The sequence below is a fragment of the Syngnathus typhle genome, unplaced genomic scaffold, assembly GCF_033458585.1.
Source record: "Syngnathus typhle isolate RoL2023-S1 ecotype Sweden unplaced genomic scaffold, RoL_Styp_1.0 HiC_scaffold_167, whole genome shotgun sequence".
Taxonomy (NCBI): domain Eukaryota; kingdom Metazoa; phylum Chordata; class Actinopteri; order Syngnathiformes; family Syngnathidae; genus Syngnathus; species Syngnathus typhle.
This window is the reverse complement of record NW_026872073.1, coordinates 31,364-37,779: the sequence shown is the minus strand read 5'-3', so window position 1 is coordinate 37,779 and position 6,416 is coordinate 31,364. Positions and strand designations below refer to the sequence as shown.

General features: G+C 38.4%; 1 long non-coding RNA gene across 2 annotated transcripts; it reads left to right on the top strand.

Annotated features, from left to right (window-relative positions):
• Nucleotides 1–3,011: 3,011 nt before the first annotated feature.
• On the top strand, nt 3,012–4,515 carry LOC133148822 (uncharacterized). 2 transcript variants are annotated; one of them, XR_009712869.1, is made up of 4 exons: nt 3,012–3,487; nt 3,714–3,891; nt 4,003–4,164; nt 4,436–4,515. It is a non-coding gene; the product is annotated as an uncharacterized LOC133148822 (long non-coding RNA). The 2 variants fall into 2 exon arrangements; XR_009712868.1 differs by lacking the exon at nt 3,012–3,487 and having other exon boundaries at nt 3,534–3,891.
• Nucleotides 4,516–6,416: the final 1,901 nt, after the last annotated feature.

The window sequence follows — 6,416 nt, the reverse complement described above, 5'->3', positions numbered from 1 at the left end:
AGTGCTCAGCTCGCCGAGAAAATGCGATTTAAGCAATAAAATTAAAAATGCTTATAAAACATAAACCAAACGTTGGAGGTGGTCATTTCTTCGTGCGCAGTGAATAACTCGGCACCCTAAAGCACCCGAGAGCGTTTTTTTCGATGCCAACCTAACCAGAGTGACGGGAGCGGCACAATTCAGAAAAAGTGCTCAGCTCGCCGAGAAAATGCGATTTAAGCAATAAAATTAAAAATGCTTATAAAACATAAACCAAACGTTGGAGGTGGTCATTTCTTAATGCGTAGTAATAAACTCGGCACTCTAAAGCACCCGAGAGCGTTTTTTTCGATGCCAACCTAACCAGAGTGACGGGAGCGGCACAATTCAGAAAAAGTGCTCAGCTCGCCGAGAAAATGCGATTTAAGCAATAAAATTAAAAATGCTTATTAAACATAAACCAAACGTTGGAGGTGGTCATTTCTTCATGCGCAGTGAATAACTCGGCACTCTAAAGCACCCGAGAGCGTTTTTTTCGATGCCAACCTAACCAGAGTGACGGGAGCGGCACAATTCAGAAAAAGCGCTCAGCTCGCCGAGAAAATGCGATTTAAGCAATAAAATTAAAAATGCTTATAAAACATAAACAAACGTTGGAGGTGGTCATTTCTTCATGCGCAGTGATAAACTCGGCACTCTAAAGCACCCGAGAGCGTTTTTTTCGATGCCAACCTAACCAGAGTGACGGGAGCGGCACAATTCAGAAAAAGCGCTCAGCTCGCCGAGAAAATGCGATTTAAGCAATAAAATTAAAAATGCTTATTAAACATAAACCAAACGTTGGAGGTGGTCATTTCTTCATGCGCAGTGAATAACTCGGCACTCTAAAGCACCCGATAGCGTTTTTTTCGATGCCAACCTAACCAGAGTGACGGGAGCGGCACAATTCAGAAAAAGTGCTCAGCTCGCCGAGAAAATGCGATTTAAGCAATAAAATTAAAAATGCTTATAAAACATAAACCAAACGTTGGAGGTGGTCATTTCTTAATGCGCAGTAATAAACTCGGCACTCTAAAGCACCCGAGAGCGTTTTTTTCGATGCCAACCTAACCAGAGTGACGGGAGCGGCACAATTCAGAAAAAGTGCTCAGCTCGCCGAGAAAATGCGATTTAAGCAATAAAATTAAAAATGCTTATAAAACATAAACCAAACGTTGGAGGTGGACATTTTTTAATGCGCAGTAAACTCGGCACTCTAAAGCACCCGAGAGCGTTTTTTTCGATGCCAACCTAACCAGAGTGACGGGAGCGGCACAATTCAGAAAAAGTGCTCAGCTCGCCGAGAAAATGCGATTTAAGCAATAAAATTAAAAATGCTTATTAAACATAAACCAAACGTTGGAGGTGGTCTTTTCTTCATGCGCAGTGAATAACTCGGCACTCTAAAGCACCCGATAGCGTTTTTCTCGATGCCAACCTAACCAGAGTGACGGGAGCGGCACAATTCAGAAAAAGTGCTCAGCTCGCGCATTAAGAAATGACCACCTCCAACGTTTGGTTTATGTTTTATAAGCATTTTTAATTTTATTGCTTAAATCGCATTTTCTCGGCGAGCTGAGCACTTTTTCTGAATTGTGCCGCTCCCGTCACTCTGGTTAGGTTGGCATCGAAAAAAACGCTCTCGGGTGCTTTAGAGTGCCGAGTTATTCACTGCGCACGAAGAAATGACCACCTCCAACGTTTGGTTTATGTTTTATAAGCATTTTTAATTTTATTGCTTAAATCGCATTTTCTCGGCGAGCTGAGCGCTTTTTCTGAATTGTGCCGCTCCCGTCACTCTGGTTAGGTTGGCATCGAAAAAAACGCTCTCGGGTGCTTTAGAGTGCCGAGTTTATTACTGCGCATTAAGAAATGACCACCTCCAACGTTTGGTTTATGTTTTATAAGCATTTTTAATTTTATTGCTTAAATCGCATTTTCTCGGCGAGCTGAGCACTTTTTCTGAATTGTGCCGCTCCCGTCACTCTGGTTAGGTTGGCATCGAAAAAAACGCTCTCGGGTGCTTTAGAGTGCCCAGTTTATTACTGCGCATTAAGAAATGACCACCTCCAACGTTTGGTTTGTTAAAAATGGCTGTGATATCTACAGTTAATCACTGTATTAAACACAGTAACCTTACTGTGTATGATCTTTACAGTAAGTCGCTGTAATTGTTACAGTTAGACAGTGTAAACACGACAAAATCACAGTAGTATAAGTATTACAGTGGAAAACACAGTAGTTGAAGCATTACTGTAAGAAAAATCACAATAGCCAGTATTATACTGTAAATAGAAACGTAAGCTACTGTATTTTTATTGTCAATGTCGTTGATGAATGAACATTGAGAATTTATATTAACAGATTTTTATTTATATATATATATATATATATATATATATATATATATATATATATATATATATATATATATATATATATATATATATTATCTGTTTATTTATTATTTATTCATCACTCTTACTATTGATTGTTTGAATGTTTGCCTTGTTTTTATATTGTGTCGCGTACTTGTATGTCTATCGTGTTATGTGTCTCGTCACCGTGGGATAGACAAAACGTCATTTCGCTCTCTTTGTGTGTTGTGACATGAGGAGAGATTGACAATAAAGCTGACTTTGACTTTAAGGTTTTGACTTTGATATATATATATATATATATATATATATATATATATATATATATATATATATATATATATATATATATATATATATATATATGTATATCATAATGAAATCAATAATTATCATATAAATATCATATAAAAATTATGACTTTAATAATCATTATGTCATAATGACTTACCATGGCATTTTTTTTATTCCTAGCATTAGTTTTTTTCCGTTTTCTTTTTCACTGGCGGGTATGGGGTGACATGGGCTGACATGAATTTATCCAATGAGGATCGAGTGTGTTCAACGGTCCTGCTTTGAATGGCCAATCAGGTCAAAGTAAAGGGGACAAATCGCGATCACAGCGCTTGCATCTCTGGCTCCGACAACAACTTTTCTTATAAGACCTTGTCTTGTATTGTGTGTTTTTTTGTTGTGTTTCTATGTGTTTGCGTCGTCTGCGTTCATTTGTTTCACTTTGGCTGCGAAAACGGCACCGAGAGAGCGCTGTTTTTCGATCGCGAGAGAGAGGGCAGACAGAGCTAGCTACTGGTAACGTTAACTGTTAGCTAGCTTGTGATAGCAGTAACTTTAACTGACCAGATTGTCTTTTTTTTAAACTTACTGAAGCCACAAAATGATATATGTATATATATACATGTAGTACTTGCTGCGACAGTACGATGGTCGTTACTGTGTCGTTATTTTATATTTTTATGCTGCGCAAGAGTATTTTCCCGCCTTTCTTTTTTTCTTCACCTTCTCCGCCTCCGTATGCGTTTTCCTTCGGGAGGCAGCACCACCAAGCACACGTCGCGACGTCCAGAAACTCGGTAAGTAGGACTACTATCACTATAAGTAATAAAATAAAATAGTAATACACAAGTAGTAATCAGTTTGCTTGCCATCAGTTACTATATATGCTCCTTTTATCTGTTTTATGTACAGCTTGTAAGATATGTATGCTCCCTGCCCTGTTTTTACAGTCATTCATGTGAACCAGATCATTTATAAAATGGACTGCTGTGAAATATGATTTTTGTTATGTCTGACTTTAAGGAGAGACAATCCTGACTGCAAAAAAATGGATGCTGTCGATCGAGGGGAGGGTCATAATCCCACCTGCTGCTCACGTGGCTGACTTCACCACTGTCTTGGCCACTCTCTTCGCCTGTTACTATGTTTTCAACCTAGAGTATCAGGTGGAAACCTGCACAACTTTGGAATTTATTCAGAGGTATTAACCGATAAAATTATAAATTAACTTTATTCCCACTGGCATTTTCTATATCTCTTTGATAATTGCAATTGTCTCAACCTCTAACTCATTTCATATGTTTTTGGTCAGGATTAATCCTGACTCCACCAAGTGCAGTGCCAAGGAGCAGATGAGCCGGAAGACTGGGAGAGTGGTGAGGAGAAAGACTTGATACATGAACCCCCATGTGATCTCCTTCATCATGGAGTTCATGAAGGCTTCACTTCATGGAGGCTAACTGACTAGATACAGGTGAGGTTCAGATAAGGGTCACAACTAATTTGCATATCAGCTGTTTCAATGCAGAGATTTATTTTCTCTCCGATCTAACTTGCGACATATTCAAATCGATTTTTAATCATCTCATGAGTAATCGTTACATCCCTACTAATAATATAACTCCAACCTTGCTAATTGCATGAGTGTTCCTGCAGCCATGTGACACACTTCCTATCAGGAACAAGTATCTTGACATGACAACGACATCACCATCATCTTAATGTATTTTCTTCTTTAATTTCAGGGCTCCTGTTTTGTCCAAGCCCAAGGAAGTTTTGTCTAAAAGGTTTGGTAATGTGCTTTATGTTCCTGTTCACAAAAAAAATAAATAACCCTGTTAACAAATTTCTTGTTGTCTGTTGTTAATTGAAATATTTTAGAATATGGGTCATTCTATTAATGATTAATACTAAATCACTGATTCAGCATTTAAATTGTACAGTGAGAAACTCAATTTACAATGATTACCTGGTACCTACTGTTACTGCATTGCCATATACAATACCGTTCATTTGTTTGTACAGTAAATAAACCAGTTATTTAAAGGCAACTGAAAGCGCGGTATTTCATTGATATTTATTCTGCAGTTAAGCAACTAATACTGTAAATGCAAATAAAATCAGTTTTTAATTTTTTAGTATACAGTTAAAACATCTAACTGTAAATAAAACTGAAATCACAGTATTTAAATGTTATTTTGTATACAGTTAAACAACTAATACTGTAAACGCAACTGGAATCACAGTATTTAATTGTTATTTAGCATACAGTTAAAACATCTAATACTATAAATCCAACTGAAATCACAGTATTTAACTGTTATTTAGTCCACAGTTAAAACATCTAATACTGTAAATACAGCCAAAATCACAGTATTTAACTGGTTTTTGCTTTACAGTAAATACAATAATACTGTAAATAGGGAATACAGTATATCTACTGTAAAACGTCTTTACAGTAAGTTACTGGTTACTAGCTGCCAGTTAATTACTGTAAATTTCTCGGAATATATAAACTCGGCACTCTAAAGCACCCGAGAGCGTTTTTTTCGATGCCAACCTAACCAGAGTGACGGGAGCGGCACAATTCAGAAAAAGTGCTCAGCTCGCCGAGAAAATGCGATTTAAGCAATAAAATTAAAAATGCTTATTAAACATAAACCAAACGTTGGAGGTGGTCATTTCTTCAAGCGCAGTGAATAACTCGGCACTCTAAAGCACCCGAGAGCGTTTTTTTCGATGCCAACCTAACCAGAGTGACGGGAGCGGCACAATTCAGAAAAAGCGCTCAGCTCGCCGAGAAAATGCGATTTAAGCAATAAAATTAAAAATGCTTATTAAACATAAACCAAACGTTGGAGGTGGTCATTTCTTCACGCGCAGTGAATAACTCGGCACTCTAAAGCACCCGAGAGCGTTTTTTTCGATGCCAACCTAACCAGAGTGACGGGAGCGGCACAATTCAGAAAAAGCGCTCAGCTCGCCGAGAAAATGCGATTTAAGCAATAAAATTAAAAATGCTTATAAAACATAAACCAAACGTTGGAGGTGGTCATTTCTTCATGCGCAGTGATAAACTCGGCACTCTAAAGCACCCGAGAGCGTTTTTTTCGATGCCAACCTAACCAGAGTGACGGGAGCGGCACAATTCAGAAAAAGCGCTCAGCTCGCCGAGAAAATGCGATTTAAGCAATAAAATTAAAAATGCTTATTAAACATAAACCAAACGTTGGAGGTGGTCATTTCTTAATGCGCAGTGAATAACTCGGCACTCTAAAGCACCCGAGAGCGTTTTTTTCGATGCCAACCTAACCAGAGTGACGGGAGCGGCACAATTCAGAAAAAGCGCTCAGCTCGCCGAGAAAATGCGATTTAAGCAATAAAATTAAAAATGCTTATAAAACATAAACCAAACGTTGGAGGTGGTCATTTCTTCATGCGCAGTGAATAACTCGGCACTCTAAAGCACCCGAGAGCGTTTTTTTCGATGCCAACCTAACCAGAGTGACGGGAGCGGCACAATTCAGAAAAAGCGCTCAGCTCGCCGAGAAAATGCGATTTAAGCAATAAAATTAAAAATGCTTATTAAACATAAACCAAACGTTGGAGGTGGTCATTTCTTCATGCGCAGTGAATAACTCGGCACTCTAAAGCACCCGAGAGCGTTTTTTTCGATGCCAACCTAACCAGAGTGACGGGAGCGGCACAATTCAGAAAAAGCGCTCA